Genomic DNA, 10432 nt, shown 5'->3' on the forward strand with positions numbered 1-10432 from the left:
ACAGCTATGACAGTCTGAAACCACTCCGTATGACAACTACCTTTTCAAAATAAAATATTCAATAATAAAATATCTTTCATAAATATCTGCATAAAATATCTATAAGCATACCCATACAGAAAATAAATAGCTTACATGGATGTATTTCAAAGCAATGAAGTGTGAGGCAGGAAATCACATGTAAGTGACCCAGTGAAAGCATCATACATCAGAAGGGGAACCACGGGAAAACAGAAGTCTGACCTCAGCTACCAGCACGAGTGTGAAACCCAGGAAATGTGGGAGAAGAAAAGCAATCTATTAACTTTGTTTATGTAATGGATATTATCTTTAAAAAGATACAGTCATCTATGATAAAAAGGTTTGCTTTTCATAAAAAATGCAAAGCCATAAATACATTGTTGGATTGTGGATGGAAAGTTGTATTAAGTGATTAAAACTTAATTTGCATATGGCAAGAAAACACAAAATTACCAGGATAAAAATTATCATGGCTTTAGGCACTTGCTAGAGCCTTTTCTCCTACATTAAAATTCCTAGTAAGCTAGTCTAAATCCTTAAACAGAAAAAACATCAACAAGTGATAGGAGATGAAGAATATTACTAAAATTCTTTATATAAAGAACATAATTCTCTTTTCAATATAAGTCAAAAATCCCTTTAAGCAAGAAACAAGACTTAACTTATTATTTCCTAATTATGCTACTGTTATTATACCACAGTGATTAAAGATAATCTCAACAACAATGAAGATGAAGTGGATCCACATTAATTAAGTACTCATTAAAGAGAGACAATTTTATCCATACCCAATGAAAAGCACTCTAAAACATCACAGAAACTCATCTCTGTACTCAGCACTAAGCATTTCAGCCATCTTGTTGATTTCAAAAGGCTCAGTAAAACATTCTATTTAATGCAGTTGATCAATACTAGGAAAACAACTGGTCATCCTATAGAACTGGAGCTACACTGATCAGCACAGTAGGTTTGTACAATTAGAAACAATGGGTTATAACTTAGAAATAAACAATACTTCAGATAGGATGACCTCTCATAAACTGTAGACATTTCACTATTATATTTCAATAAACTAATGAACCATGTGTCTGTAAGGGTTGCAGAGGATCACCCTCAAGAGAAGTTCAGAAGAGGAGTAGAGAGAAGACGAGACCTAGCTGCTGTGGAAGGAACAGCACAAGGCAAGATGAGGCAGACAACAGCTACTCTGGACTCTCAGGTCCATGGTTTCAATGCCTGAGCGAGGCTGCACATGTCACAGAAGAAATGCCAGGAAGGCCACACAGCACAAATCCTCTGTGTACCTTGAAGGAAAGAATTAAAACAATACTACCAAGGCTTTACAATTTATAGGACTGTCTGCAGGAAAGAATTTTTTACATAGAAATATGGTCCCATATCTCTATACAACAACACATACTTCTTTTTGTTAAGGCAAGAAAAGAATCTGTTATTTCCTTCCTCTAGATCTTTCTCCCTAAGAACTAAGTAAGAAATGTAAAAGTCTTCCTGTCTTACCACTCACCTGCACTATGCTCTTTCCTATATAAAACAATGCCTAGTCACTTACTGTATGTCTGTTCACATATTCAAAGCATATACATAACATGCCTAACACTGAGGACTACAAAAACCACAAAAACAAATAAAAGCATTAAAATAAATCATTTTGACATATTAAAACAAAGGCTTGTCTCTACTTTTAAGTGACTCAAAATATATTACATATTTATTAGATTAGTGCATATGAGAATACAGCTCACAACATTTCCAGTTACAATTTCATTTTTCTTTTTAAGACAGAAGCTTCATGACTTACTGTGTTTGAGCTTTTAAACTGAGATACAGCTGCACAAATTCCCTGTGCATCTTCTAAGATGGAGTGTTACTATCTAGCATGAAAAGTCACAGATGGTTTGCTACTGTAAGTGTACAGCAGATCAAAACAAATACCACATCAGGACTGTTTCTCTGCACATTAACACAGCAGAATTTTCAGTGTGATGGCTACTTTAAAGGTTACAAAGAAGAAAATGTTACTCAGTTATCTCTACTTGCATTTCCTACGCATTGAACTCACCCAGCTTCAAAAAAAAAAGAGGAAAGTGTTCTGCTGATCACTTATGCATTTGAAGCATTTTTCTCTATAAAGCAGGCATTCTGCCAGCTTGGAGATTGCCTGCTAAACTGCCCATCTTGCCTTGACTTATGAAAAAGGGGAGTAGGCATGCTTTTATAAGGTGCAGAACCAGACTTAGTAATACATTACAATTTATGTAATTACAGAAAATACACACTTGCTGAGATGCATAAAATAAGAAAACTTATTTCTATTTTTAAAAATCTGTCTCACTAGAAGTAGCTAAATACCCACAGCACTTAATTTCATGAAATTCTTTCGACATCTATTAATTTCTAATACAAAAAGCATTCCATAACAAACTCAGGGCAAGTACATTGCATCTTAATTACTTACATGCAGCTCTTTTTTAAAAAATATACTGAAACAAACTGACACTGGGGGCAAAAATAAGTAAAGTAAGAATCCAGGTGTTCAGTGCTCATTATCATCATACAATCAAACAGGTACCCCAGAAATCTTCTCCCCATACAGATTTTTTTTTTACATACAAGGCTTCACTATTTTCCCCTTATTGAACAATAAACACTGAATATTTAGGTAATGCTTATAAAACGCAAAGCACTAACTTAAGTGTTATCAACCACTATTATATTCCTCATTAAATATCCCTGTCAGTATGAGGCTATTAATCCTACTATTTGCCAGTCAAAGTGATCAGTAATTCTAGTACACAGCAACAGGGGTCTTGGGTACAAAGGCTAGAGAAAAGCAAATAGCTGTGACTTAATACAAGCATCATGAGAACACGTATATTAAGGCTGCAATACCAACACATTAGTACAACCTCAGTTTCTGGAAACCTCTGTCCCTCTGGTGTGGGTAATACAGGGGGAAAGAATCAGCCCTACAAAAAGTCGATCTCCAAAGCCCATATACAGGAAAGAAGATTATTTCTCATATAGCAAATCACCCCATATAACCTACATTTCCAGTGTTATGGATATAGCAACTCGGTGACATTTATACCCTGGATTTCCATAATGACAAAACAAAGGTACAGGTCCTTTTTTTTAAGGGTCAACAGGTTTCTTTACAATCCTGTACTTCACCAAAACACTTCAGGATTTGGTATCTACAACAATGGCAGGAATTTATCTCAGACAATCCAAGTTTGACTACAAATCAAATCTGTTCAAAAGTAACCTGTGAACTACTGGGTTTTTTATAACCAAAATTGATCTGCTTGAGCAGGGACAAGAGTACCTCAGTGGTCCCTTCCAGCCTCAACCATTCTGTGATTCTCTGATCTGTAATGCATGTGCAATTATCATAATTGGTTTTGCACGGGTATTATCTAGAGTTATTCTTCTAGACTTACACACAATTTTTTTCTTTTAATGAGACTAGAGCTCAAAAAAAAAACCAACAAAAAAACACCATTCCTCATAGATCTATTTTTCTCCAGATCCATATGTTGAATATATAGCAGCTGCTTTAGAACTCTAACAGGCTTCATTTTAGTTTGCTTATCTTACAATTCTTCAGATTCATAAAATTTCCATCAACTTCTATCCCCTGCTCCTCCAACATCTTGAACTTCTAAAACATCACAGCAGACTCTAGACAAACATGGCTCACCCTTGTGTTCACATCTACTGACATCACTGCAGTTCAATTGTCATATATATGTGTCTACACACACAGATGCACACAATGGACAAGATTCTGAGTCCACATGCAGTAGTTTCTGCCCCATTTTAGTCTAGAAGAGAGAGAAAGTTCTTACATATATGAAAATGTGATCCAATCAGATCAAGCTTCTCAAAAATCCACTGTAAACATCAAAAATTCATTACTTCCATCTCTGCATTGAAAAGCAAAGATAAAAATCAAGGACAAGAGACTATACTGGTTCCATTGTTTCTTATCATCCGTGATTCTTCTTAAACTCCATGTTTTTATGATTATCAGCTTTACAGCATTATTCCCCTTGAGTCAACTGGTTTACTGCCATGAAACCATTGAGTAATTAGCTGAAAACATACAAGTTACAAGTCCCTGTAATTGGACTCTACTTATTTATTATCCCCTCCTTATCAGAGCAAACATCTCTCTTCCAAACAGACATTTCAGGAAAATATTGGGGCAATCCTTTGCATGTGACTGAGGAAGAGACAAGTACAACCCAGATGATACATGTAGAGAGCATCAACCACATGCCATTAAAACTGGAAAGTAAGAAGCAGGGACATAAAAAGCAATTATCACAAAGTAGTAATAAACCACTTCCATTTGTCTCATGATTTCCAGCTGATAAATTTGGGAAAATGTCAAAGCATTAAGGATGTAGTAACAGTACCCAGCATAAGGCCTAAGTGCATTCAGCTGCATACTTGCTCCTGACTAAGTCAGTATAAGAATATCCAAAATACATCTCTAGCAATGTAACCAGCTGTTTATTCCATACATAACAAGGTTAAAATCATAATTTCCAAACTTTTTTCTGGACTTAAAAAAAAAAAGTCAATATTTGTCAACAATAAAAAAACAATAAGAATTAGAAAAACTAAATCATCCAATTTCTTCATTGAATATTCATCTTTTCAAACTACTAACTTTCTGCATTCTAGGAAGCAGTTATCCATCAAAAAAGCATGCAAACATATCACTGCAGGAAAAAAAAAAGGCAAAAAAGGAATACCAGTGAATGGATTTATTCAAGACATCTGTTTCCTACTTAAAAAGAATTAGGAAAGTTACAAACACAAGTTTCTCTTTTATATTTAGAATAGCCAGACCAACAACTCACAGGAATGCAACAAAGGTTGACGCAGTCCATGCTGAGATGCAGTGCCCTGGTAAGGTCACAGTTCAAGCAAGGACAGTATAACATATGCCAACACCTGAACTTCAGCCAATACTGAAATAGCAGTTATGACTAAAAACCTCATCCAGTTTTGGCCAGAGTAGAACTTGACAACTGAACTGGATTTAGAAGTTTCAGTGAAATTTATTGTTTGGTTTTTGAAACAGTACTATTTTTAAAATCACGTAACCCACGCTAGCATTTGAAGTTTCAAATCAGATTTTAGTTCTGAACTGGCAGGTATCCGTCATCTTTTGGTTCTTCTTTCACATTTCTGAGAAGTCATAAATACGCAGGTTCTTGGAGGCCTTGACAGTTCCAGCAAAGATCCAATCTCCAAAAAAAAACAAAGAAAACAACTCAACACTGGCCTGGAACTAGAGCCAATCCAACCAATTTCTTCAAAAGCCCAGAGTACTAGAAAGTACCCTGCTAACACACCACATGGTTATCCTTACAGATAGTTTGGATGCAGCAAAATAACAGCAAAGGTATTTGCACATCACTGAACAAAGTTAATAGATTTGTTTTTCATTCAGCCAGCTTGCAACTTGGCTAGTCAGCAGCACCCTAATCAGAAGAAGGTGCATATGCACAGAGAACAAAACAAAAAAGAACACAATTCACAAGAAAAAGAAATAAGGGGGAAATATTAAAAGTGAGATAGGGCTTCCTTTTGTTAAAATGCAAGACAAAAGTTCAAGTACGGGAAATTGACACTATTATGCTGGTGATGTACAATCGCCATACATGGATCTTTCTTTTGTGGTCCTCAGTAGCACAAGCTGCAAGGACACTTAGGGAGAAAAGTAAAAATACCAAAACTTCCAGGTAAGCAGAAACCCTTGACTTACATGGCAACTACAGACAAACTCAAGCCCTGGCCCTGATGCAAATTTCCTTCATAATTTCCCCCAAAATAAGAATGAAATATTAAAAACTTATGTGGGATACTCTGAGTAACAATAAGAGAGTGAGTGGAGAAATGCTGTGCCTACCCTCACGTAAGCTCATACAAACAGAGAACATGAGGTTGATATTTACATTACTGCCATTTCACAGAGATGGGAACAATCAGCTTCCAAGCATTGTGTTGCTCTTTAGACAGGTCAATAGCATAACTGTAATCTGTCAGATATTGGGAGGAGTGAGGTGGACAAGTGATAGAAAAGCATCGTGTTCCCATTTTATCAGGAAATAAAAATCACATTAAAAAACAAACAAAAAACCCCCACCACCACCACATTAAGTTCTCCTAGCTGGACTCTCACAGTAGAAGCTACCAGGTCATGGGCAAGTGTGAGCTGATCAAGCACAGCTGAAAATCAGCTGTGAGATGGTCTGTGGTATGTCAGTGGGCACACAAAGGAAATCCTGACTTTGTGCTTCAGTTCGGAATCTGACTTCCCAAAGTACTACATGTAAATAGGTGAAGTATCCGGAACAGAAAATACTTGAATTTTGAAGATTTCTTCTTATGTTTAATGTCAGGATGAGAAGAACTGCAGAAAACTCAAATTCCTGATTACAAGGACAGAGAAATTACTTTTGCAGGTGGATACAGTCTTTCAACAGCATGAATCTTAAAATTAAAACCGCTGCATTAATGTCCACTGCAAGAGTTTAATACAATTGTATAATGCTTACTCTAGGTGACTCATTTCAGAAGCCACAGACAGATCATCTAGCAACCTGACTGCTGAGACGATGGTGGTCTTTGGACTCACAATCCACAACTATTTGTTTAAAGAAACATTTGTTTCATTCACTGTGTTCATTTGTAAGATGACAAGGCTTTAGATCCCGTAATAAAAGAAACTGAATATGCAAAGAACACAGGCTTGTAGCTAACTTATTTGCTTAATTACCTTTGCACTGTACAGAAAAAAAAAAATACTTGTTTTATTAGAGATAACAACCAAAAGAATATATTGAACAAAGACCTATCAGTGGTAAAAAAAAAACAACCAACAAAGAAATCCGTACAGCGAATTCTACCTTTGCCTCCTTCTCTGTACACACATTTCTATCTTTCTTTGACAATTTTTTCCACCGAGAGAACTACATCATGCAACCATAAACAATACAAAGAAATGGGAAATGCTGAAGACATAGGGAATCACCTAACCTCACTCCTGATACTCAGAGAGCCACTGCAACATTGTTCTAGTGTGGTACATTTCTGGTTGGCCTATGCATGTCATCTTTATAAGAGTCTGTGCAAAAGATAGCTATCCTTACAAAAGCCAAGAAAATAATTCCCTTCACTGTACTGAAAAAAGTAGTGTTTATTTTATTTTATAACCTGACTAGATCTCTGTGAGGAAAACAGACCTGATTCTTAGTGCAACCAATGGACTTCTTATACCAGCATTTTACTGAAATAGAGTTTAAAATGCAAAATCATTTAAAGTATGTTTATTTCTAAAAATGCTACCTTGTTGTTATTATAAAGAAATTTACAACATTGGTATATAAAACAAAATATTAGGGAACAGTATTGGTTTTCCTTCTACATATCAAACTACTTTTCCTGAGTACAATAAATGGGCAAGGCAGTCACCTTCTTGCCTTGTTTTCTTGGGTCTTTCACCTGGCAACAGAAATAGAAAAAGAAAACAAAAAAGAAAAAAAAGAAACCCATAGTTCATAAAGATTGCATGGAAAGTGCAAATGCACAAAAAACAACATAGGAATTCCAAAGAAATTCACTGTTATTCCTTTAATCTCAAAAGTACTTACCCAGCCTCTACTAAATTTTCATTACAACAGTATTATCACATAAATATAAAAAAGCAGAGGGAGGAAAAGGACAAAGGTGACAAAGTAACAGCCCCCCTCCCAGCCTTGGGCTGCATATGCAGCCTGGCTGCATATCTTCAAGGCTGTTCTAGGACATATACACTTTTTCAGTGAAGCCAAGAATTTGCTTTGGAATTCAAGAGACTATCGGAATTCTGGACTTCTGTTACCTCCTTTCCCCTCAAAGATAACCCAAAATTCAGATGTAACAATTTTCAAGGACCAGCAGCTGAGGGAACTTCATATTCTTTTGCACTGATGGGTTAGGGAAGAGGGATTTAGTGAAACTCTTAAATCTTTAAAAGCTAAAAATGTTCCACACATCAAACACTCTCAAAGAAGTTAGCAAAAAAGCCCCATGGAGTCAGGCCAATGGCCTGTCCAGCACAGTTCTGCATCTCCAACAGATGAGTCAGAGATGCGCCTCAGGAACACCATAGGCCTGGCCAATTTCGGAGCCTATTCCTCCACCATGTGAAGCCCTTGAATTAGAGATGGCAGAAGTTTGGTATCTATTTATGGACTTGCTGTCCATGAATTTGGCAGACCCCTTTTTTCATCCCATCTCACACTACTGATCTCCACTATCTTCTGCAGTAACAGGTGCCAAGAACTCACCACCATCTGAAACATCATCGAGTTTCAAGTTTCTCTTAGTATGGGAATCAGAAAACAACAGTTCCATGTTTCTCATATTGTTATTTCTTAAAACTCAGTTAGGTCGCCTCCCCCCCACTGTTCCTCTCCACCAAATGAGTCCATTGCCTTTTTATTCCCTCCTTTTACTGCATTTATCCATCTCTCAGGGACTACTCATCCATCCCTGCTCTCAAACAGCTCCAGGGGAAGGGGTTCAGTTATTTGCTGCAGCATACCCAACTTGGAAAAATTTCAAAAGGAAAAAAAATGTGAACATCTGGTAAGAGAAGAAAGGAAGTCCCTCTTCGAGCCACCTGACTTATGTAAGCTTCACTCACTGGACAAAAGCTAACATTTGAAACAAAAAAGCTCATAACAACATTAGTTTGAATACATACATGGTAATATCATCCATTAATACTCAATAACATCAAACATTTTTCTGGTTTTAAAAGCATTTTTTACTTAGGAGTTCTCAGAAATACATCCATGTTCTTGAACATTCATAATAACCTGCTGATAGTTTGCTAGATGATTACCCATTTTACTCCTCTATACAAAAGCAGTCAGAGATGGTTTACTGTCTTTCCCAGAACTAAATAGATACAAAGAAACAGTATTCAAATTTCAGTGCCTTTCATAGGTCAGAGCCCATTTAATCTTTTTTTTTTCCTGGGCCCTTGCTCAGAACCATTCTGTGCTATGCTGCAGCAGCACTTCTTTGTACACACCTCTGGTCATATACAGGAATACTAATTATCACCATGAAATCATTTAATGCTCCAATTCCTCCACCTTTTCACAGCAAAGCTTCTAAACAAATTAATTATGCTTATCTGCTTTTGAATCCCATTTATGCCAAACAGTTCTCAAGAAATACTTCCTCCTTTTTGTTTCCCCTATCCAAAGAAGTTCTTCGTAATTACTTCTATGAACAGAATAAAATATCTCTTCAGGAGCAAAACAGCAACTAAAAACAGCAGAATTTGGATGCTTTTTTTCACTGCTTTCTTACAATCAACACCATTTTACCAAGTGAACCAATATAATGAGCCACAAGTTAGGAAAAGAAGTCATCATAGAAATTTACCACTGATTGGAAAAATATTAATAGCCTGAGGCAAATCAGTCATTAACTGATACTGATTTGGAGGGTGATATAACATTAATAATTCAATAAAAAACACTTTGAGCAACAAAAGCTTAGTTATTTATTTAACCAATTAGATCCTTTTTGGCAGCATCCCTGATTTTAAATAAACTATGCATGTTCTTCAATTAATCATGAGAATTGAAAACTACAAATCTGTAGTCTCTACCTTCCAATCAAAGAGATACATTCCTCAAGAAACCCAAAAGACTGAGGAAGAAAATAAGCATAATTTACGTTCTCTCTCAGTGGACAAAAGAGAGCTGGCACTTGAAGATGTGCTAATTAGTAAAGCATGGCTACTGGTGCTTAACGATCTGTTCCTCATGCACCACCTTCTGAATCCACAGAGAGACAGGTACAAATTGCACCTATAAAGAGTTATAATCCATTAGCATGCATACAAGGTGCATCTTGTTACCACTAATATTCAACTGTCGCTTCTGATCTACAAGAGTGGCAGAACGATGGAAACGTGTAACTAGAACACTATGCTGGATTATCACGCATGTAATTTATTAACAGCTTTATTTTATTCAGAAACCTCAGTATGACGAGCTATTACCTCCCTGACAGTCAAAAGTCACAGGGGGAAGAGAGGGGTCAGTGTTTTGAATGCTTCAGCTCTGGTCTTTCTCCAGGGAATCGCTGTGCATCTCACGGTACATATAAACCACTTAATTCTCTCCTATAAAAATTCTAAATTCCTTACAATACAATCCAACTCAAATTCCCTGGTTTGGGTCTCTTCCTCAGTGAAACAAACTAACTAAACTCCCTGGAGTGCACCCACATCCAGCCTTACAAACTGAATACTCAAATTTTTTCTTATTCCTTTCATTAAACCTAATTAGATTGGTTCTGCTTATCC

The sequence above is a fragment of the Melopsittacus undulatus genome, chromosome 1, assembly GCF_012275295.1.
Source record: "Melopsittacus undulatus isolate bMelUnd1 chromosome 1, bMelUnd1.mat.Z, whole genome shotgun sequence".
Taxonomy (NCBI): Eukaryota; Metazoa; Chordata; class Aves; order Psittaciformes; family Psittaculidae; genus Melopsittacus; species Melopsittacus undulatus.